Source organism: Mirounga angustirostris, unplaced genomic scaffold (genome assembly GCF_029215605.1).
Source record: "Mirounga angustirostris isolate CCGP_5_RB_7025 unplaced genomic scaffold, mMirAng1.0.hap1 SCAF_5, whole genome shotgun sequence".
Taxonomy (NCBI): domain Eukaryota; kingdom Metazoa; phylum Chordata; class Mammalia; order Carnivora; family Phocidae; genus Mirounga; species Mirounga angustirostris.
Genome location: NW_026991713.1, coordinates 153,823,139 through 153,847,505, shown reverse-complemented (window position 1 = coordinate 153,847,505; position 24,367 = coordinate 153,823,139). Strand labels below are relative to the sequence as shown.

Sequence of the window (24,367 nt, the reverse complement as noted above, 5' to 3'; positions counted from 1 at the left end):
TGCAGTGTATAATGCAGTGTGTCTTCCTGATGGAATGCACTCTAAGGGACAAATCACCTGTGAAATGTTCTGGCCCCAAAATAGTTAGCCTGAATCCAATCGAGCCTCTAGAACTAACTTCCAGTTTGCCAGAAAGACAGGGAAGAGAGTTAACACCAGGACCAGGCCAATCAGATGCATTTGGAAGGTGGGACATCTTTCGTGACAACTGACCTGATTCTTTTAAAAGTTAATGTCGCTCATTTCATAAAGTTCACTGTTAGTATAAAGAGACTCTACTGATTTTTGTCTTTTGGTTCTAATCTGTGTGTGCATGTGTGTGTGTGTGTGTGTGGAGTGTTTAAGGTTTTGTTCCTATTAGGATCATGTCATCTGAAAACAGATAATTTTACTTCTTCCTTTCCATTTAGATACCTTTTCTTTCTTTTTTTTTTAAGATTTTATTTATTCATTTGAGACACAGAGATACAGAGAGAGAGAGGGAAAGCATTAGCAGGGAGAGAGGCAGAGGGAGAGGGAGAAGCAGGCTCCTCGCTGAGCCAGGAGCCTGATGTGGGGCTCGATCCCAGGACCCTGGGATCATGACCTGAGTTGAAGGCAGACGCTTAACCATCTGAGCCACCCAGGCGCCCCTAGATACCTTTTATTTCTTTATCATGTCTAACTGCTCTGGCTAGGACTTGCAGTTCTGTGTGGAATAGGAGTGGTGAGAGTGGGCATCCTTGTCTTGTTCCCGATCTTAGAAGAAAAGCTTTTAGTTTTTTACCACTGAGTATGATGTTACGTTTGGGCTTTTCACATATGGTCTTTATTGTGTTGAGGTAAGTTCCTTAAATACCTAATTTGTTCAGATGTGTTTTATCATGAAAGGGTATATTGGATTCTTATCAGATGCTTTTTCTGCATCAGTTGAGATGATCATGTGATTTTTATCCTTCATTCTGCTAATTTGGTGTATCTCATTGATTGATTTGGGTATGTTACACTATCTTTGTATCCTAGGGATAAGTCTATCTTGTCAGGGTGTATGATTCTTTTTTTTTTTTTTATAAGTAAGTTTTTTTTTTTTTTTAAGATTTTATTTATTTATTCATGACAGACAGAAAGAGAGAGAGAGAGGCAGGGGGAGAAGCAGGATCCCGAGGAGCAGGGAGCCCGATGCGGGACTCGATCCCAGGACCCTGAGATCATGACCTGAGCCGAAGGCAGACGCTTAACCATCTGAGCCACCCAGGTGCCCCAGGGTGTATGATTCTTATAATGTGTTGTTGAATTCAGTTTGTTAATACCATGATGAGGATTTTTACGTCTATATTCATCAGGGATATTGGCCTGTAGTCTTCTTGTAATGTCTTTGTCCAGCTTTGGTATCAGAGTGATGCTTGCCTCATAAAATGAGTTTGGGAGTGTTCCCTCTTCTTCTATTATTATTATTATTTTTTTTGGAAGGGTTTAAAAAGGATAGGAATCAATTATATAACATAGATGAACTTGGAGGACTAAGTAAAATAAACCAGACACAGAAGAAAAAATACTATACATTTCCATTCATATTAGGAATTGAAAACACTCAAACTCAGAAGCAGAGAGTAGCATGGTGGTTTTCAGGGGCTGGAAGGAAGGGGAATCCAGGAGGTTGTTGGTCTAAGGGAACAGAGTTTCAGGGACACAAGATAGAAAAGTCCTAGAAATCTACTGTACAGAATGTAGTGCCTACTACATATAGTTAATGATACGATATTATGTTCTTTAAAAATTTCTTAAGAGGGTAGGGGCGCCTGGGTGGCTTAGTCGTTAAGCGCCTGCCTTTGGCTCAGGTCATGATCCCAGGGTCCTGGGATCGAGCCCTGCATCGGGCTCCCTGCTCAGTGAGAAGCCTGCTTCTCCCTCTCCCGCTCCCCCTGCTTGTGTTCCCTCTCTCGCTGTGTCTCTCTCTGTTAAATAAATAAAATCTTTTAAATAAATAAATAAATATTTCTTGAGAGGGTAGATCTTATGTTATATACTCTTATCACTAAATAGGGGCACCTTGGGTGGCATAGTGGGTTAAGCATCCAATTCTTGGTTTCGGCTCAGATCATGATCTCAGAGTCATGAGATCGAGCCCTGTATTGGGCTCCACGCTCAGCGGGGACTCTGCTTGAGATTCTCTCTCTCTCTCCCTCTGCCCCTCCCACTGGTGCTCTCCCTCTCTCTCTTTCTCTAAAATAAATAAATAAATATTTTTAAATATATTCTTTTTTTTTTTTTTAAGATTTTATTTATTTATTTGACAGAGACAGCGAGAGAGGGAACATAAGCAGGGGGCGTGGGAGAGGGAGAAGCAGGCTTCCCGCCGAGCAGGGAGCCCGACGTGGGGCTCGATCCCAGGACCCTGGGATCATGACCTGAGCTGAAAGCAGATGCTTAAGGACTGAGCCACCCAGGCGCCCCTTTAAAAAATATTCTTGGGGCGCCTGGGTGGCTCAGTTGGTTAAGCGACTGCCTTCGGCTCAGGTCATGATCCTGGAGTCCCGGGATCGAGTCCCGCATCGGGCTCCCTGCTCAGCGAGGAGCCTGCTTCTCCCTCTGACCCTCCCCCCTCTCTCTCATTCTCTCTCTCTCAAATAAATAAATAAAATCTTAAAAAAAAAGATATATACATTGAATATGTACAGTCTGTATTAAAAAAAAAAAAAAAAGTCCATGTCATTGAGAAAGTAGACCGGGGTTTGCCAGGGGCTGGAGGAGGAAAACAGGAAGTTAATGTGTAACAGGTGCGACGTTTCAGTTCTGCGAGCTGAAAATGTTCTGGGGACGGATGGTGGTGATGGCTGCACAATAGTGCGAATGAACTTCACGCCGTTGAACTGTACACTTAAAAATGGTTAGGATGGGGGTGCCTGGGTGGCTCAGTCGTTAAGCGTCTGCCTTCGGCTCAGGTCCTGATCCCAGGGTCCTGGGATCGAGCCCCGCATCGGGCTCCCTGCTCCGCGGGAAGCCTGCTTCTCCCTCTCCCACTCCCCCTGCTTGTGTTCCCTCTCTCGCTGTGTCTCTCTCTGTCAGATAAATAAATTAAAAAAAAAAATCAAATAAAAATGGTTAGGATGGCAAATCTTATGTGTGCTTGATACAATTTTTTTTCACATCAGTGAGAAAAAGGAAAAGATGGAAAGAGATGAGAGGAGTGTTCTGGATGAAAAGAGATTAAAGAGACAACTACAGCTGGCACACGTGAATTTTAACAGCATCCTGGTTTGAGAAAACAAAGCAGTCTTGGAGGCATTCTGAAGACAACCGGGAGCCTGGGGCGTGGACTGGGTAAGAGACACAGTTCATAATTATCGTTAATTCCCTTAGGCGGGATGATGCCTGGAGATCACGCAGGAGAATGTCTTTATTCCTACAATGCACACGCTGAAGTATTTAGGGATCAAGTGTCCACGATGTCTGCAACTTCCTTTCAACTGGTTCTGAAAAAAAAAAAAAAAAAGTCCAATAAAAACAAAAATAAATAAATAACATCACAAATGACAAAATGTTAACACTTGTTGAGTCCAGGCAGAAGGCGCACTGCCCCTCATGGTATCCTCTTTCTGAACTTGAGGGGTGTCTGAAAGTTTTCATAAGAAGATGATGATAGGGGGCGCCTGGGTGGCTCAGTTGGTTAAGCGACTGCCTTTGGCTCAGGTCATGATCCTGGAGTCCCGGGATCGAGTCCCGCATCGGGCTCCCTGCTCGGCAGGGAGTCTGCTTCTCCCTCTGACCCTCCTCCCTCTCATGCTCTCTGTCTCTCAATTTCTCTCTCTCAAATAAATAAATAAAATCTTTAGAAAAAAAAAAAGAAGATGATGATAGGATAAAATGACGATGCTTACTCTTCATCCTTTTTCTTAGGCGGTTCAAGATAGAAACAAAACCAACAGCAAGGTGGTGGGAGGAGGGATGAATAGCTGAAGCACAGGGGATTTTTGCAGGCAGTGAAACTTTTCTGTGTGATACCGAAAGGGTGTATACGTGATGTTTTGCATTTGTTAAAACCCATAGAACTGCACACCACAAGGAGTAAACCCTAACGTTAAGTTATGAGCTTTAGTTTACAATATCATACAGTATTGGCTCATCAGTTGTAACAAAACTACCACATCAATGCAAATTATTAATAATAGAGGGCATTTAAGGGAAGAGAGAATGTATGGGAACTCTTTGTACTTTCTGCTCAATTTTTCTGTAAACCTGCTGTTTGTGTAAAGTTGCTCTGAAAAATAGAGTCTAGGGGCGCCTGGCTGGCTCAGTCAGAAGAGCATGTGAATCTTGATCTCAGGCTTGTGGGTTCGAGCCCCACACTGGGTGAGAACTTAAACAAATACACTTTAGGGGCACCTGGGTGGCTCAGTCGTTAAGCGTCTGCCTTCAGCTCAGGTCATGATCCTGGGGTCCTGGGATCAAGCCCCGCATTGGGCTCCCTGTTTGGCGGGAAGCCTGCTTCTCCCTCTCCCACTCCCCCTGCTTGTGTTCCCTCTCTTGCTGTGTCTCTCTCTGTCAGATAAATAAATAAAATCTAAAAACAAAACAAAACAAAAACAAATACACTTTAAAAAATAATAAATAAAAATAAAGTCTATTAACAACAACCATACTATAATCTTAAAAAATAAAGGTAAAGAAATCAAGAAGAAAAATAAAGGTGTAATAATGATCTGAGAAAGTACTAGTCAGAAATGCATGCGCTGGGGTACTATGTAATTATAAAATATGGGCCACAAATGTGGCTCTGAGCTTCATGGAAGCTACACAAAGAGGGAAACACATGATAAACATTTCCTGGGGCACCTGGGTGGCTCAGTCAGTTAAGCATCTGCCTTTGGCTCAGGTCACAATCCTGGACTGCCGGGATCGAGCCCCGCCTAGCCTCAGCATCCAGGCTCCCCACTCAGTGGGGAGTCTGCTTCTCCCTCTCCCTCTGCCCCTCCCTAAACTCGTGCTCTTTCTCTCTCTCTCTTGCTCACTCTCTGTCTCTCAAATTAAAAAAAAAAAAAAAATCTTAAAAAGTTAAAAAAATTTTTTAAATTAATTAAAATTAAAATCTTAAGAAAAATAAAAAATTTATTTAATAGAGGGTAAGATTTTTTTTAAGATTTTATTTATTTGACAGAAAGAGAGAGAGCACAAGCAGGGGGGAGCGGCAGGCCGAGGGGGAGGGAGAAGCAGGCTTCCTGCTGAGCGGAGAGCCCCATGTGGGACCCTGGGATCATGACCTGAGCCGAAGGCAGACTCTTAACCAACCGAGCCACCCAGGTGCCCCGAGGGTAAGATGTTTTCTGGAAGGATGGGAAGAAATAAGAAAGAAGTCTCTTCCATGGGTCCTAAAAAAAAAAAAAAGCTAATAAAATGTTTTGTAATTGTTCATCCTTGATAGTCCTAAAATGTATTCAAAAGCAAGTTTCATGCATCAGTTATTACAAATAAAATTGGGAACATAGTAATAGAGGGGGAAAACCTCTAGGCAGCAAAAGGAATGTAAGGGAGTACACAAAGTTCTCCTTTCTTCTGTTTTCTCAGAATGACAAGTTCATTGCTTTTATCCAACTATCAAATAGCAAATTCTTTGCGGGGGTGGGGGGTTCCCCTCTTTGGCTATTGGTACTAATCCCTGTTGGGTAATCCAGCCCCGATACAGCTCTTTGCTTTAGCAAACATTTGCTCAACAAATATTGACATTTTTTTTTTTTAAATGGCTTTTGTGAATGGAGATCTTTTTTTTTTTTTTTTAAAGATTTTATTTATTTATTTATTTGAGAGAGAGAATGAGAGAGAGAGAGAGAGCATGAGATGGGGGAGGGTCAGAGGGAGAAGCAGACTCCCTGCTGAGCAGGGAGCCCGATGTGGGACTCGATCCCAGGACTCCAGGATCATGACCTGAGCCGAAGGCAGTCGCTTAACCAACTGAGCCACCCAGGCGCCCCAAATATTGACATTTTGATATCTGTCAAGTGCCAGGTATTAGGTTTGGTTCTGAGACCACAAACGTAAAAAACAAACATCGCTGCCTTCAAGGAACTGAGACACTGAGGGGAAGGGGACTAACCAGCAAATCTCATCCTCGTGCCATGAGCCCAGAATGGTCTAACTAAGGCTGTGAGTCACTGAAACTTGAAAAAGAGGAGCCACCTGCCAAAGCACGGGGAGGAAGAGGCAGAGGCGCGGGCGGGGTCCGGCGGGGAGGGCGGGGTCCGGCGGGGAGGGCGGGGTCCGGCGGGGTGGGCGGGGTCCGGCGGGGAGGGCGGGGCGTGCTATCGAGTGTACATTGTTCAAATCCAGGTTGTACCAGGTTTAAAGCTGGGAAGGTGGGCAGGGACCAGGTCTGGGGGCTCCAGAAGGCCTCTTTCTGGAGTTTAGAACATGATGGGGACCAGGAGGCTGCTATGCAGAGCAGTCTCCGAGGCAGAAATGGGTTGTTTGGGAAAATGTCCCCTGGCTGTTTTGGAGGAGCCCACGCTGAAGGCAGCTAGACCAGTTCTGAGCTCTTGCTGCAATGAACGAATGACCCAGGAATGGAGCCACAGGAAGGGGATGGATTCACTGGACATTCTGGAGTAGAACCAACAGGACTTACGGATGGATTATAGGCTGGGGAGAACAAGAGGGAGGAGGTAGGCTGACTCCTACATTCCAGGCAGGGCCCTGGGGTGATCCTGGGTGTGGAAACCAGGTGAAGAGCTGCCAGGGGAACAGAGGAGGTCACCCGTAGGTCTGGGACAGGTTGAGTCCCAGGGGACCTGTGCATGTCCTGGTAGAGATGGTGAGCTGGTCACTGGATGGGCAGGTGTGGAGTTCTAGAGAGAGAGTGTGGCTGGACTAAGACCAGAGAGTGTGCTGTGGGCCTGAGTGTCCCAGCAGGGGACTGTAGAAGGACCACACTGACCCCTCCTCAGCAGTGTGTGCTCACACCATCAATGGCCCCGCCCAGGGGATGAAGGTTGCGGAAATAGACAAAGACTATCCAAAGGAGAACAAATAGATGCTATTTACTCAGAGCTGGCTATATACCAAGGGAGTCGGCCACCATTATATGCGTTTTGGCAGAGACTCAAAGGCAGACAGAGGAGTGGGAAAGCTTTATGGTTAAAAAAAAAAGTTGGGGCACCTGGGTGACTCAGTCGGTTAAGCGGCTGCCTTTGGCTCAGGTCGTGATCCCAGGGTCCTGGGATCGAGCCCCACGTCGGGCTCCCTGCTCAGTGGAGAGTCTGCTTCTCCCTCTCCCTCTGCCTGCCTCTCTGCCTGCTTGTGCTCTCTCTCTATCTCTCTGTCAAATAAATAAATAAAATCTTTAAAAAAAAAATTAAAAAAAAAAGTTGATGGGGGTGGGGAGCGCCTGGTTGGCTCAGTTGGTGGAGCATGGGACTCTTGATCTCAGGGTTGTGAGTTCAAGCCCCACGTTGGGTGTGGAGCCTACTTTAAAAATGAAAAAAAAAATTGTAAAAACTTTCTTAAGAAAAATAAAGAGGGAAGGATCCAGGAGTGCCCCCATTGGAGGCTATTGGCATGAAGAAGTCAGAAGTGGGCTAACTAGAAGCAGGGCATCCTATGTGATTGGTGAGGCTTTCTCTACCTTTGGCTTTAGTTGGTCCTAAGATTGAAGCAGGGACACCACTTAGGGAAGCTGTCAGTGACTAATCAAATCCTGGTCTTTTGGGGCCAGTTGTTACCGGGGCTGTTGTGTGGCTCCCAGGCTGGTTACTGTAGACACTGGGCTGCAGACTGAGGGTCCGAGTTCTATTTTTTTTCCTAAAGATTTTTTAAAATTTATTCATTTGAGACAGAGAAAGAGGGCATGAGCAGGGCAGAGAGACAGAGGGAGAGGGAGAAGCACCCTCCCTGCTGAGCAAGGAGCCTGACTCAGGGCTCGATCCCAGGACCCAGGACCCGGAGATCATGACCCGAACCAAAGGCAGACGCTTAACCATCTGAGCCACCCAGGTGCCCCAGTGTTCTGTTTTTATATAAGGTCTGGCCGTTGTTCATCAGCTATTCAGTCTATCAAGATGTGGCAATGAACCTACCAGCTATAGTCCTGGTCCTCAAGGAGCTGAGACAGGCATTAAGCAAGCAAACAAATCCACTATCAAGACCCTTACATCCAAGTCCTCAGTCCTTTTACTGTCCTTTTCAACTGGTTCATATTTTTCAGGGACACTCAGCCATGTCTCAAAGCATCTTGATACTAGAACTCTGACAGGTTTTCAAACAAAAACGTGTACATAAATGTTCATCACAGAGCTATTTACAACAGCCCCAAAGTGGGAACAAGTCAGCTGTCTATCAATAGATGAATGAACAAAATATGGGATATCCATACAATGAAATATTATTCAGCCCCAACAAAGAATGGGGTGCTGATCAACAAGACGACATGGATGAACCTTGAAAACATTATGCTTAGTGAAAGAAGCCAGACACAAAGAACCACATACTCCACTTAAATGAAATGTCCAGAATAGGCAAATTCATAGATAGAGAAAGCAGATTAGCTGTTGCCAGGGGCTGGGGTGAGGGGAAACATGGGAAGTGACTGCTTAATGGGTACCAGGTTTCTTTTAGGGATGGTGAAAAAGTTCTGGAACTAGGTAGGGGTTACGGCTGCACAACATTGTGAATGTCCTTTATGCCACACAATTGTACACTTTAAAATGATTAAAACGGCAAATGCTAGGGGCACCTGGGTGGCTCAGTTAGTTAAGCGTCTGCCTTCGGCTTAGGTCATGATCTCAGGGTGCCAGAATCGAGCTCCTGTCACATCAGGCTCCCTGCTCAGTGGGGAGTCTGCTTTTCCCTCTCCCTCTGCCCCTCCCCCCAGCTCGTGCGTGCTCTCTCTCTCAAATAAATAAATAAAGTCTTTAAAAAAAAAGGCAAATGCTATGTTACGTGTATTTTATATGCATGATCAGTTCTGAAGATTAAATTAGATTAAAAATACTTACAGCCAAGTATTTTATTTGGTCAACTTGCCTCAAGCAGAAGAAAATTCATTTTCTGGGGGGGTGCCTGAGTGGCTCAGTGGTTAAGCGGCTGCCTTCGGCTCAGGTCATGATCCCGGGGTCCTGGGATCGAGCCCCACATCGGGCTCCCTGCTCCATGGGAAGCCTGCTTCTTCCTCTCCCACTCCCCCTGCTTGTGTTCCCTCTCTCGCTGTGTCTCTCTCTATCAAATAAATAAATAAAATCTTAAAAAAAAAAAGGAAAGAAAATTCATTTTTAAATGAAAATATCAGTTCCTGGATAATTTTTTTTTTTTTTTAAAGATTTTATTTATTTACTTGACAGAGACAGAGACAGCGAGAGCAGGAACACAAGCAGGGGGAGTGGGAGAGGGAGAAGCAGGCTTCCCGCTGAGCCGGGAGCCCGATTTGGGACTCGATCCCAGGACCCTGGGATCATGACCTGAGCCAAAGGCAGTCGCTTAACCAACTGAGCCACCCAGGCGCCCTCAGTTCCTGGATAATTAATGAATTTCAAATATAAAATACACAGTGATATCATAGAAAAGGCGGCTTTCACTCAGTTTGGTAGGTTCACTTTCTCAACAAACTCAATTATTATTTACGTGAAATGGGTTATCCTTTCTAAGGCTTGTACGTGATAGCAAAGCCAGTTGTTAAATAATGACAAGTAAAAAGGTGATTTTGTATTTGATAAATGTCACAGTGTTCACATTTAAAAGATATCTAATGTAGAACAATAACTCAGTTTGAATGATTGCAAAATGACTTTAATGACAATAATGTAACCGCGATGAAGCAATAGCAATAAACATTTTTTTTTTTTTGAGTCAAATGACTCTGCTTCTTTTTCTTTTTCTTTTTTGAGAAAGAGAGAGCGAGTGCGTGCAAGCAGGAAATGGGGGGTTAGGGGCAGAGGAAGAGGGAGAGAGAGAATCTTTAGCAGACTTGGTGCTGAGCATGGAGCCTGAGGGGAGGCTTGATCTCCTGACCCTGAGATCATGACCTGAGCGGAAACCAAGAGTTGGATGTTTAACTGACTGAGTCACCTAGGCGCCCCTGGTTCTTTTTCTGTTATTCATTGGAAAACACTATCAATCTCACAAGGTGATTCCCAGTCTCACTTTCCTATTGGGTACAATTTATTCTCTCCTTTCTAGAGAGCCACCCAGGCGCCCCAATAAGTGAATAAATCTTAAAAAAAAAAAAACAACTCCTTAGATTCCGGAAAGAAAAGACTGTCTATCAAAAATAATATCTATGCTGTTCCAAGCATTTCTTGGATCAGACATGGCCCACAGGTCCCCTTGTTTGCAACCTCTTCACTCTGGTTGCATGGATTCTCAACTCTGGCTATTCTTGGGAATCACTTTGGACTAAAAAAGGCCCCAGAGAAATCACTTTGGACTAAACAACAACAACAACAAAAATCCTACCCCCAGAGATTGGATTTACATGGTCTGCCGGGGAGCATCTGTATATTTTTAAAGCGCCCCAGTTGATTCTGAAGTGTAGTCACTGTTCCCTCCTTCAGCCAATTACACATACTCATCCTTGGAGTCTCATCCAATACACACTGGAGGAGGGCAGATTTCCACCTGCTCTGGGTCCAAAAGTCAATTCATTTAACCTGTTCCTGTTCCCGCCCCAAAGCTCTTGCCTACAAACACTGCCATAAAGGACGGGAGTCTTTCTCTTGCTCATTAATCCTTCTACCTGTTAGAGAAAAACACCTCTTCTTGCCCGGAGTGAGGAGCAAAATCATTAATGACCATTGTCAACGAAGTCAGAACGCAGAGGCCACTAGCCAGGGGGCAGATGTGGGAAAGAGTCGGCTCGTAGCTTTTTCTGCCAAGTGCCCTGGTCTGTTTAAAATCCTGGGGTACTTGGGGTGCCTGGGTGGCTCAGTTGGTTAACCAACTGCCTTCTGTTAGGGTCATGATCCCGGGGTCCTGGGACTGAGCCCCACATTGGGCTCCCTGCTTCTCCCTCTCCCTCTTCCTCTGACTGCCGTTCCCCCTGCTTGTGCTCGCTCACTCTCTCTGTCAAATAAATAAATACATAAAATATTAAAAAAAGAATCCTGGGGTACTTGAATCTTGGCTGTAGTCAAAGGCGCCCCACCCACAGCTGGAGGCCAGCTGCCTGGCTCAGGGACCCTTAATAGCCTCCTTTGCTCTTTACCTTGGCTTCCATGATCTGGTCCGTTGTATCAGTCAGGATTCAACACAGAAACACTGTAGGTTATGGGATAAGAGATTTCTTCTAGGATTTAGAATTTACAGAGCTGAAGGAGGAGCTAGGAAAGGGACGATCCAGGAGGGAAGCTAGAGGATCAAAGGAAGCACTTAACCAGTCCGTCTGAGCAGCCAAGCGCGTTTGGCCGCCGTAATGGAACAGCCAAGGGAAGGCTCTCTGGCAGGCGGTGCCTCTATGTAGCTACTGCCACCAAGCATCTGGTGGTGGGAGAGGGACTGCTGCTGGTCACCAGGGTCAGCAGGCAGGAAAAGAGCTGGATGCAGAGCTGAGGAGAGCAAAGACACGTGGAACCTGCGGGCATCCCTGCATCTTCTCGTCCATCACTGTGTCTGACCACAGTGACTTCCAGGCATGGATGCTGGTGCACCTGCTCTTGCCTCTTCTGACCAAACTGAACAGGGAAGAGGATCCTAGGAAACATATTTCCAACTTAATCGAGTTGACCCAATACAAACCACACATCCCTGCGTTCCTCTCTTGCCTCTTCTGGCCATCGCCTTCTGTGATGGTGAATTCATGTGGTATCTTGAGCTGGGCCCTGAGATGTCCAGACAGACACCTGGTTGAACATTGCTCTGGGTGAATCCGGGAGGTGTTTTGGAAGGAGATTAGCATTTGGATCAGTAGACTGAGTGAAGCAGATTGCCCTCCCCAATGTGGGTGGGCCTCAGCCAATCCATTGAAGACCTGAATAGAACAAAAAGCCTGAGGAAGAGGGAATTCTCCATCCCTGCCTGAATATGGATGCTGGCACACCTGTCTCCTCCTGCCTCCGGATGGGCACCTGCACCAGCAGCACTCCTGGGTCATGAGCCTTCAGACTCAGAACTTACAACCACTGCTTCCGTTGGTTCTCAGACCTTCGGGTTCGGACTGAAACTACACCACCAGCCTTCCTGGGCTTCCAGAGGATTGTGGGATTTAGCCTCCATGATCACAGGAGCCAATTCCCTCTCTCTTTCTCTCTTTCTCTCTCCTGTGGGTTTTCTTTCCCTGGAGAATCCTGACTAAGACCCTGTCTGTCCTACACACTCTTCTTTAAATTCCCAGAAGTTCCCAAGCTCTTTCCCACCTCAAGGACATTTCACTTCAAGCTGAAATGTTCTCCCCCCTCCCCCCAACTCCTCACCTGGCTCTTTTTTTCTTATCCTCTAAGGCCCAGCTAAAGTCACTGTCCCTGGACTTCCAGTATGAGTTATCTTCCTGTTATTCTTCTCTCATGTGTATGACTTGGGGTTGTATATATTGTATATATACAAAGAGAGGGGCGCCTGGGTGACTCAGTTGGTTGAGTAGTCTGGCTTTTGGTTTTGGCTCAGGTCATGATGTCAAGGTCCTGGGATCAAGCTCTTTGAGGGCAGGGATTATGTCTATTTTGTTCACCATTGTAAACCCAGTGCCTGGCATACAGTAGGTTCAAAACATACCTACTAAATGGACAAATATAGTCTTTTTTTTTTTTTTTTTAAGTAATCTCTATACCCATTGTGGAGCTCAAACTCACCACCCTGAGATCAAGGGTCACATGCTCCACCGATTGAGCCAGTCAGGTACTCCCAAACATAGTTATTTTCAAGGCCACTATTTGATACAGTATTTTGGATGAAAAAAAAAAGATGGTCCCTTGCCTAATATGTGGCTTTATTTTGCTATATAATTTATGGTGTACGTATGTCAAAACAAACCAAAACAAAAATACTTAAAGTCTCTGCCAGCAGGCAAAAATTAACCTTACTACCCACTAACCCTGCCGGGATCCCCCATTGGTCTGGTAAAACCATTAGAAGCAATAGCTAAAACTTTGTTAGCGGTGTAATTAAATCACTAGCTCTCAGTAGGAGTTTTAATAGCCGCCATGCAAGGTCTAGAAGGTTTCTATGGCTTAATGGCCCACATACATTCACAGCTCTACAGGCTTCTTTAGTGTCTATATTATTTTCTCTGTGAGAATGCTTTATCCGAATAGACTATTTTTTTTTTTTAAGATTTTATTTATTTGCGAGAGAGAGAATGAGAGACAGAGAGCATGAGGGGGAGGAGGGTCAGAGGGAGAAGCAGGCTCCTCGCCAAGCAGGGAGCCCGATGCGGGACTCGATCCCGGGACTCCGGGATCATGACCTGAGCCGAAGGCCGTCGCTTAACCAACTGAGCCACCCAGGCGCCCTAGACTATTTTGCTTAAAAAAATATTTTTTCCAAAAAAAATTCCAGACAGTTGTGATCCCAGTGCAGAATTTTCTACCACAATACATGAGCTAATGAACGCAAAGAAGTTTGTGGAATCCCTGAGACCTAGTAGGTGCTTAATAAATGTCAAGCTTCCCACATCTCCAGGGTTATTTTTCTGTAAGGATTAAACAAACTTGCAACAGGTAGTAAATAAGTCCTAGAGATCTAATGCATAGTAATTGTATAGTGAATATAGACCACAATATTGCGTCCCGATCATCAAACTTGGGAAGAAACTAGATCCCTCTTTTTCTTAAGATTTTATTTTTAAGTAATCTCCACACCCAATGTGGGGCTCGAACTTATAACAATGAGTTCGAGAGTCACTTGCTCCACTGACTGAGCCAGCCAGAGGCCCCAACAAAGAGACTAGATCTTAATTATTCCAACCACTAAAAGGAAATAATCATGTGATATAATAGAGGTGCTAATTATCAGTACAGTGGCCATCAAATGACAATACATAAATGTATCAAATCAACATGTTGTACACCTGAAATTTACATAATGTTATATGCCAGATTTTTTCAGCTTAAAAAATGCTACTTAACTCAAACTACTGATTATGAAAATGTCCCTGAAAGAAAATAAATACGTAAGTAAAGGAATTTTCTTTGGGGAAGATAAAAGTGAATATTTAAAAAGAGCTGCTAGGCCTTACCTCTGCTTTGTCTTGATGCTCGCTTAGCTGTAGCATGCGTTCTTTCTTTCTTCCTTTCTTTTAAGATCTTATTTATTTATTCGTCAGAGAGAGAGGGGGAGAGAGAGCACAAGCAGGGAGACCGGCAGGCAGAGGGAGAAGCAGGCTCCCCGCTGAGCAAGGAGCCCGATATGGGACTGGATCCCACGACCCCGGGATCATGACCTGAGCTGAAGGCAGACGCTTAACTGACTGAGCCACCCAGGTGTCCTGCTTCTTTCTTTTTTTTAATGTCAAAAAAAAAAAGAATTAAAAGCTGGCAGAGGGGTGCCTGGGTGGCTCAGTCGTTAAGCTTTTGCCTTCGGCTCGGGTCATGACCCCGGGGTCCTGGAATCGAGCCCCGCATCGGGCTTCCTGCTCGGTGGGAAGCCTGCTTCTCCCTCTCCCACTCCCCCTGCTTGTGTTCCCTCTCTAGCTGTCTTTCTCTCTGTTAAATAAATAAATAAAATCTTAAAAAATAAAATAAAATAAAAGCTGGCAGAAACGCTGCATGGATTTGGAAAATAACTCTTCGGAGTAAGGAGCTCAGTATTTTCGGGAACGGCCCTGGATGTTGAGCATTCTTCCATCTGGTTCCCATAGAGAATTCTTACTCCTTCTACCACTTCTCGATGTCCTTGTGGTTACAGCTGAGCTCTTCCCCACTTTGCCTAAGAAGCAGGGCCGCGAAAGCACCTCTGGAATGGAATCATGGACTTTAACCGAAGCAAGTTTGGATGTTCTACCACCATCCAGACTTGGTGGGAAATCCCTAGCTTGCCCAGCGTCAGGCATTCACCCTCACCATCAGCACCACCTCTCTGGGGATGGACGAGGAGGCCACCAGCTTCTATTCTAGAGGGGCTACAACTGGCCTGAACCATCACAAAGGGGGTTGTCCACACGACATGGACAGGTTGGAGCGCTGACATAAAGCAGGTTCATGCAGTGGCTGTGTACAGTCCTTTCCAGGTGGCAAGACGAGGACAGCCAACATAGCTTCCAAGTCCTGGTAATCTATGCTGACTTAAGTGCTTAAGTGAAGATCAGTGCCTCCCCAGGACTCGCCTCTGTGTTCTCTCTTTCCCGGCCCACAGCAGTGGTCCTCCAAGTGTGATTCCCCAGACCAGCGGAATCAGCAGCACTTGGTTAGAAGTGGGAATTCTCAGGCCTCACCCAGACCAACTAAAACCCCGCAGGGTGGGGCCTAGCCATGTGTGTGTCTTTACAAACCCTTCTGGTGCCCCTGAGGTATGCTAAAGTTGGCAAACCACACTGCTGTCACCTGGGGCATTGCTTCTCAAACTGGGCATTGTACTAGAAGCTCCTGGGAAGTGTTGGAAAATTCTAATGCCCAGACTTCACCCACACAAATTAAATCAAGATCTGGTGGGGGAGACCCAGACATCAGTACTTCTTCCAGATCCCCCGGGTGACTCAGGTGGGCAAGTCTGAGGACCAGTGGTCTACTCTAGGGCCTTGAGGCCCAAGAGCGTGCTCCCTGGATCTGCAGCTTCAGCATGGCCTGGGAGCTGGTTAGAAATGTAGAGTCTCAGGGTGCCTGGGTGGCTCAGTTGGTTAAGCGACTGCCTTCAGCTCAGGTCATGATCCCGGAGTCCTGGGATCAAGTCCCACATCGGGCTCCCGGCTCAGCGGGGAGCCTGCTTCTCCCTCTGACCCTATCCCCTCTCATGCTGTTTCTCTCTCTCTGTCAAATAAATAAATAAACAAAATCTTTAAAAAAAAAGAAAAGAAAAGAAAAGAAATGTAGAGTCTCAGGCCCGAGCCCAGACCTGCTAAAGCCCTCTGCACTTTCACAGGATCCCCAGTGACTGGAAAGCACATTAAAATGTGACAAGCACCGGGGGCTCTGGGGGGCTCAGTCGGTTAAGCATCTGCCTTTGGCTCAGGTCATGATCTCAGGGTCCTGGGGTCTGACTCCCTGCTCGTCAGGGAGTCTGCTTCTCCTTTTCCCTCTTTCTCTCTCTCTCTCTGCTCCTTCTCCTTGCTCATGTTCACTTGCGCGCGCACACTCTCTCTCTCAAAAAAATAAATAAAATCTTAAAAAAAAAAAATGTGACCAGCATTGACCTTTGGGTACAAAAAACACATCTGAAGTATTTCTGACTTACAGATCAATGATTTACTGAATTGGGTCCAGAGGTTCTTGCTTTTGTTTTTCCGGTTCTCTGTGGCACTCCCTCCCCCCCTCCCCCATCAGTGGATGCCCTGGCTGGGGGAAGGGAGAACAGCACGGGGAGAGGAATTAAATTCAATGAGCACCTCAGGGGGGCCCTACAGAATGAGGTAGGCAGGAAGAAACATTTTAATTAACATTTGGACATGGTTCTGGAGGTGTGCTATTTGCCAGATTATTAGGCACCACATTATGTAATAACTACTCCCTGGAGGCCCACTTGTAAACCAACTGGTTCTTACTCTCCCACCCTCCAATGTCTGGTTTCATTCTTTTCTCACCATCTCACCAGATCACTACTGAATGATTTAGAAAGTGAAACCGAGGCCGGCTCCAAACTGGAATAAATATTAACCGGGATTTATTATTTCCTTAAAGAATGCGAAGAGGAGTTCCAGATTAGAATAGGCCAACTTTGGGGTGCCTGGTTGGCTCTGTTGGGAGAGAATGTCACTCTTGATCTCTGGGTCATGAGTTCGAGCCCCATCTTGGGCGTAGAGATTACTTAAAAATCATAAAAAAAAAAGAAAGGCCAACTTTGTGACCAAGGGCAATAGAACCTTTGTGATTTTTTTAACTGACAAGATTTTAAAAAATAAACCCAATCTACATCTTTAGTCTTTCTCTTCATCTTGAAAATGAGACGTGGCTATACACTCATCTTTGTAGATGCCGCATATCATCTTTACGATGCCGCATATCCTGGGCAGCAGGGTGTGGGAAAAGGCTGGGAGTGAAGGTCCCTGGATCCCTTATAGCAAGTCACTATGCTACACAGGGCCTCAGTTTTCTTGCTTCTACAACAAGGGAGTTTGACAGTTGAGGTTGCAAATTCAAATGCCTTCAGGAGCCTAGATGGAAATCTAAACGGGCTTAAGAGCACCCCCTACTCAGCCCCTCTCTCCTTGTTAACCTGTAGGAATGTGGGTCCAGAGTTGTCAGATTTCAAGAGAAGAAAAAAAAATCTGAATTTTTGTTTGCAATTTCCCAATGTTTGAATGTTGAGAACTAATATAACTTGGTGTTTTTTGTAGTTTTTTTTAGGATTTATTTATTTGACACAGAGAGAGAGAGCACAAACAGGGGGAACAGGAGAGGGAGAAGCAGGCTCCCCGCTAAGCAGGGAGCCCCAGGTGGGGCTCCATCCCAGCACCCTGGGATCACGACCTGACCCAAAGGCAGATGCTTAACCGACCGAGTCACCCGGGCACGCTTTTGTGTTTCTTTTGTTTTGTTTTGTTTTTTAAAAAGACACATTTATTCAGCGTCATGATCAGACTATTACATTTAGCAATCAACAGCATGGGCGCAAAAAAAAAAAATCTACATTAAAACCCTTTGTTGGAATGCTTTACACTTTCCACAGAACAGAAACTAAAATAACCTGTTATACAATTAGTCACAAATACAGTCCTCGAGTTTTTTGCCCATACACATGAGTATCATCTAAAACATGTCTTCTTTGTAGCAGCTAGGCCCTGCCACCACTGTGCTTGGCTGAGTTCACAAATCTGCTGTAACCTGTAGCTTCCCTGTCACTTCTCTGGCTCTCCTCTCCTGCTAAGCTTTGTTTCCTGGCAGTGATTAGAACCTTCTGCCGCTGCCGTAGCTACTGCTGCTGCTGGAACCACCATAGCCACCTTGGTTTCGTGGTTTGGCAAAGTATTGGCCTCTACCACCATAGGGGCCACAGCTTCTGCCTCCAAAATTTCCTCCTTTCATGGGTCCAAAATTTGAGGATTGATTGTTGTAATTGCCAAAATCATTATAGCTTCCGCCACCTCCAAAGTTGCTTCCATCATTACCAAATCCGTTATAGCCATCCCAACTGCCACCATATCCACCGCCACCTCGACTGCCACCAAAGCCACATCGACCACTGAAGTTCCCTCCACGACCAAAGTTGTCATTCCCACCAAGACCACCTCCACAACCACTACCAAAGTTTCCAGAACCACTTCGACCTCTTTGGCTGGATGAAGCATTAGCCATCTCTTGCTTAGATAGGGCTTTCCTTACTTCACAGTTGTGGCCATTCACAGTATGGTATTTTTGAACGACAGTCTTGTCTACAGAGTCATGATCATCAAATGTTCAAAAGCAAAACCTCTCTTTTTGCCACTGCCTAGATCAGTCAGGATCTCGATCACTTCAATTTTCCCATACTGTTCAAAATAATCTCTTAGATGATGTTCTTCAGTGTCTTCTTTAATGCCACCAACAAAAATCTTTTTCACAGTTAAGTGGGCCCCAAGTCTTTGAGAATCTTCTCTTGAGACAGCCCTCTTTGGTTCCACAACTCTTCCATCCACCTTGTGTGGCCTTGCATTCATGGTTGCATCCACCTCCTCTACAGTGGCATACGTGATAAACCCAAAGCCTCTGGAGCGCTTGGTGTTTGGATCTCTCATTACCACACAGTCCGTAAGCGTTCCCCATTGCTCAAAATGGCTCCTCAGACTCTCATCGGTTGTTTCAAAGCTCAAACCTCCAATGAAGAGCTTCCACAGCTGTTCAGGCTCTTTGGGAGGCTCTGACTTAGACATGATGGCAGGGGGAAGGGAGACTTTAATGATGCATACTCGGCGGCATCCATGGGCAGAAAGGAGTAATCTAACGAACGTATCTCTGTTTTGTTTTGTTTTTATTGCAGAATCTGAAAGCCACTCACTCACAACACTCCTGAGGCCATCCATCACCTCGGTCCTGCAAGGCAATGAGCTCTAGACTAAGTGATATCCCAGGACTCTTAGAATTCCATGCTACCCCTTTAATGAATCTGTTGTTTTTTGGGTAGTCATATCTGTGTCTCTAGTTTATTCTTTCAGTATATATTTGAGTACCCATTATAAGCTGGAAACCATGGTCAATTAAAAAAAAAAGAAAAAGAAAGAAAGAAAGAAAAGAAAAAAAGAATGGCAGGGTTTCTACTTTTAGGCGAGCAAATGCGAGAGCTAAGTGAAATGCACCTATATAGAATAAGGCTTCCTGAATAATTAGGCTTGTTGAAAAAGTCTAAGGAAAGGCAGACCTGCTTCTTTAGCCAGATGCACAATCTTTCTGAGGCTTGATATTTTCATCTGTAAAATGGGGAGAATAATACCTGTCCATCAAGACTGTGTGAAGGTTAGAATTCTGTCTATAAAGTGCCTGGCATGTGGTAGATGCTTAGTAAATAGTGCTAACTAGCACGACTACTGTTATTATTACATTATAAACTTCTTGGAGTTAGGGGTGCAGTGGCATTTCTTAACTTGTAAGCAGCAGGTTGCTTTCCCAAAGGGTATACTTTGTTTCCTCACGGAGACAGCATCAACTGGTTACTTCCCCAAGGCAAATCTGGAAAAGCCCATCTAAACTGTAGGGTGGTCTAAATATTGCACAATGGTAATTTTTCTAAAAACCAGAAAGCAGCACTGATGTGATGCAAATGCATCAGAGAAGGTCTTTTTCACCAATGATGATACAAGGCTTTTTGCTTGTTGTGAGTAGTGCTTGAGATTCTAAGGCAGGTTTAATTGGAATACCAAGAGCAAGAGTTGCATACTTGGTGATTTTGAAGGGGGCTTTTAGGGATGTGTAAGGGCCTTTAAGATGGATGATTCGTGAGTTTTTTTAAATTTGTCTAATTGCACTTGAAAATGTATAACTTTCCTTTTTCTTGAGATACTTATTTCTAACACTGATTTCACACTTACCCTTCAAGCACCATCTTTAAGCTGATGACTCTTGAATTTGCAGCGTCAGGCCACATTCTTATATATCCAGCTCCCAGCTTGCATCTCTCCTTGGAGATCTCAAACACATCTTGGATTTAACATGGTCAAAACAGAACTTTTCACCCAAATTTGCCTCCTCCCAAGCCTTTCCTTTACCAATAAATGGTATCATCATACACTGGTTGCTCAGGTCAAACATTGAGAAATATCTTAATTTTTTTACATCACACCCCACATCTTATCCCTCATGTAAGCCTGTGTGCTTTGGCTCCAATATCCCATAACATTATATGTAAAGTGTGATCACTTCCCACCACGTGTACTCGATAGGTCAGTTCAAGCTACTGTTGTCTCTACTCCAACAGCCTACTAACCAATGTCTCTACCTCTCCCACTTCTACCCATAAATGGAAGCCTGAGTGATCTGAAAGCATACATGATGTTTCTCCCTTCCTCACAATCCTCCAGAGACTTTGCATTGCAGGTGGAATAAAACCCAGGCCTGTTATGATGCCCCACAAAGCTCTGGGTGATCTTGCCCTTGCCTCCCCCCTTGCCCCCCGAGTTTGACAACTCAGCCATCCTCCACTTGGTGCTTTCTCTCTCTCTGTCAAATAAATAAATAAAATCTTTAAAGATTTTTAAAAATTTTTTATTTATTCATGAGAGACGGAGAGAGAGGCAGAGGGAAAAGCAGGTTCCCAAGGAGCAGGAAGCCCGATGTGGGACTCCATCCCAGGACCCTGGGATCAGGACCTGAGCCGAAGGCAGACGCTTAACCATCTGAGCCACCCAGGCACCCCAATAAATAAAATCTTTTTTTAAAAAAATTACTCACATTGATATGATTGGGGAATTAAGATTTAATGCATTTATATGTCAAAATGAGTGGTTAAGATAATTCTATAAGGTCAGAAAAGGGAGATTTCCTTCAGGTCTTAGAGTAAAGATAAATTGTATGTAAGAGTTGATTTCCCCAGGGGGTTGGGAGGGGAGGGTGTTGCCTGGGTGGCTCAGTCAGTTAAGTGTCAGACTTTTTTTTTTTCTTCTTAGCCATAGCGCATGCAAACAGGGGGTAGGGGCAGAGGGAGAGGGAGAAGCAGACACCCCGCTGAGCAGAGAGCCCCATGTGGGGCTCGATCCCAGGACCCCGAGATCACGACCCGAGCTGAAGGCAGACGCTCAACCAACTGAACCACCCAGGCGCCCTGTATCAGACTCTTGATTTCAGCTCAGGTCATAATCTGAAGGTCATGAGAGGGAGCCCTGAGTTGGGCTCCACACTGGGCATGGAGCCTGCTTAAGATTCTCTCTCCCTCTCCCTCTGCCCCTCACCCTGATCATGCGAAGCTCGATCTCTCTCAAAAAAAAAAAAAAAAAAATTGATTTGGGCCTCGAAGGATAGAAAGTTTAGGTCTTGCGAGGACACCTGGGGAGAGAATTCTTAGCAGAGACTGTGATGAACTAACCAATGCCCACGGGATAGCTTGTATCTCCAGAGTTGCCCAGATACAGTGTCAGCATCCTTTAGACAGTGCTCAACCAAGGATACATACTTATCCTTTATCTAGCACAGCACTGTCCAATAGAAACATAATTTGAGCTATATATATAATTTTAAACTTTCTACTAGCCACCTTTAAAAAAAAGGAAAGAGAAACAAGTGAAATTAATTTTAATAGTATATTTGACATAACCAAATGTAGGTAAAATATCACTTCATATAATCAACATAAAAATTATTAATGAGATATTTTACACTCTGTTTTTAGGTAATAAAAGTCTTTGGAAGCTGGTGCATATTTTACTTACAGCATGTCTCAGTGAAAACCAGCCACATTCCAAAGTACTCAATAGCCACAAGTGGCCAGTGGCTACCATATTAGATAATATCAATCTAAACTACCACTCTTTTTTTTTTTTTTAAGTATGTTCTAGGCCCAGTGCGGTGCCTGAACTCATGACCTAGAGATTAAGCATTGCGTACTCTTAAGGACTGAGCCAGCCAGGTGCCTCTAAACTACCACTCTTATTCACATGTTCTTTCTTTCAAAAAGTTTGAATACAGTTAATTAGGTTTTGACAGTTTTCCCAAACTCTATTCTGATGGACATGACTGATGCTAGCAATATTTTTAATCTAAAAACTATTTCTGTAAATAACACATGAGAAAATCTATTGGGGCACCTGGCTGGCTCACTCTCGATCCTGGGGTAATGAGTTTGAGCCCCACGTTGGGTGTAGAGCTTACTTAACTGTATAAATATGAAAAATTATTAACTCATTACTTTCAAAATTAAATTACTAATTAATTTTAAAAAATAAAAGAAAGGATGTGGAGAAAAAAGAACCCTTGTGCACTGCTGGTGGGAATGCAAATTGTTGCAGCCACTGTGGAAAACAGTATGGAGTTTCCTCAAAAATTTAACAATAGAGGGCGCCTGGGTGGTTCAGTTGGTTAAGCGACTGCCTTCGGCTCAGGTCATGATCCTGGAGTCCCGGGATCGAGTCCCGCATCGGGCTCCCTGCTCGGCAGGGAGTCTGCTTTGTCCTCTGACCCTATCCCCTCTCATGTGTTCTCTCTCTCTCAAATAAATAAATAAAATCTTAAAAAAAAAAAATTTAACAATAGAATTACCATATGATCCTGTAATTCCACTGCTGGATATTTTCCCAAAGAATATGTAAACACTAATTCGAAAAGATATATGCACCCCTATGTTTATTGCAGCATTATTTACAATAGCCGAGTTATGGAAGCAGCCCAAGTGCCCATCAATAGATGATTGGAAAAGAAGATGTGGTGTGTGTATATATATATATATATATATAGTATATAGTAATATATACAATGGAATATTACTTAGCCATAAAAAAGAATGAAATCTTGCCATTTACAACAACACAGATGGATCTAAAGAGTATAATGCTAAGCGAAATAAGTCAGCCAGAGAAAGGCAAATACCATATGATTTTACTCATATGTGGAATTTAAGAAACAAAACAAACAAACAAAGAGACAAATCAAAAACCAAAACCAAAACCAGACTCTGAACTATAGAGAACATACTAATGCTTACCAGAGGGGAGGTGCGTGGGGGACGGGTGAAATAGGTAAAGGGAATAAAGAAGTACATTTATCATGATGAGCACTGAGTAATGTATTGTTGAATCACTATATTGTACACCTGAACTAATATAACACTGCATGTTAACTACACAGGAATTAAAGTAAAATACAATAAAATAAAGTTTCTATTATGCAAGATGGAAAAACTAAAAAGTAAGAAAATTAAAAGTAAAAGTTAGAGATGGCTGAGGCACCTTGATGGTTCAGTCAGTTGAATATCCGATTCTTGATTTCAGCTTGGCTTTGTGGGATCAAGCCCTGCATCCGGCTCCGTGCTCGGCCGGGAGTCTGCTTGTCCCTCTTCCTCTGCTCCTCCCTCTTTTCTCTCTCTCTCTCTCTCAAACAAATAAAAAATCTTTTAAAAAATGTTAAACATTGTTATTTTCATTTGCTGTTAATATTAGGAAGGCAAAGTTATTAAATAGAGAACAGTACTCGTTCATATGACTTGTTCTTTCTTTCTCTCTCTTTTTACCATTTTAAAAATTGTGGTAAAATATACATAACATAAAATTTATCATTTATGTGTGCAGTCCTATGACATTGAGTACATTCACATTGTCATGCTACCATCCCCACCATCCACCTCCAGAAACTTTTCATCCTCCCATTAAATAATCTACCTACTAAATATTAACTCCCTGACTCTCCCTTCCTATCCACCTACTAAATATTAACTCCCTGACTCTCCCTTCCTATCCACCTACTAAATATTAACCCCCTGACTCTCCCTTCCTATCCACCTACTAAATATTAACTCCCTGACTCTCCCTTCCTATCCACCCTTCCTAGAGATCACACCATTCTACTTTCTATTTCTATGAATTTGAGTACTCTAGGTACTTCATATAAGTGGAGTCACACAGTATCCATCCTTTTGCGTATGGCTTATCTCACTTGGGATGATATCTTCAAGTTCCACCTAGGGGCGCCTGGCTGGCTCAGTTGGTAGATCAAGCGACTCTGGATCTCAGGGTTTGTAAGTTTGAGCCCCATGTTGGGTGTAGAGATGACTGAAAAATAAAATCTTAAAAAAAAGTTTCATGTATATTGTAGCATATGTCAGAATTTCCTTCCTTGGTCTCATTTTTCTTTCCTTCCTTTTTAAGTCTGATTAATACTCCACTGTATGTATATACTACATTTAGCTTATCCATTTGTCCATCAAAGGACACTTG

General features: G+C 44.2%; 1 protein-coding gene and 1 pseudogene across 1 annotated transcript in view; one reads left to right on the top strand and one right to left on the bottom strand.

Annotated features, from left to right (window-relative positions):
* Nucleotides 1–19,138, top strand: part of SYT17 (synaptotagmin 17) — a 190,953-nt gene extending 171,815 nt beyond the window's left edge. The window contains exons 10-11 of the transcript XR_010411863.1: nt 3,132–3,300; nt 18,994–19,138. The gene's annotated coding sequence lies outside the window, so the exon portion shown is untranslated. The remainder of the gene's footprint in view (nt 1–3,131; nt 3,301–18,993) is intronic.
* LOC123842491 (heterogeneous nuclear ribonucleoprotein A1-like) lies at nt 17,595–18,886 on the bottom strand (annotated as a pseudogene).
* Nucleotides 19,139–24,367: the final 5,229 nt, after the last annotated feature.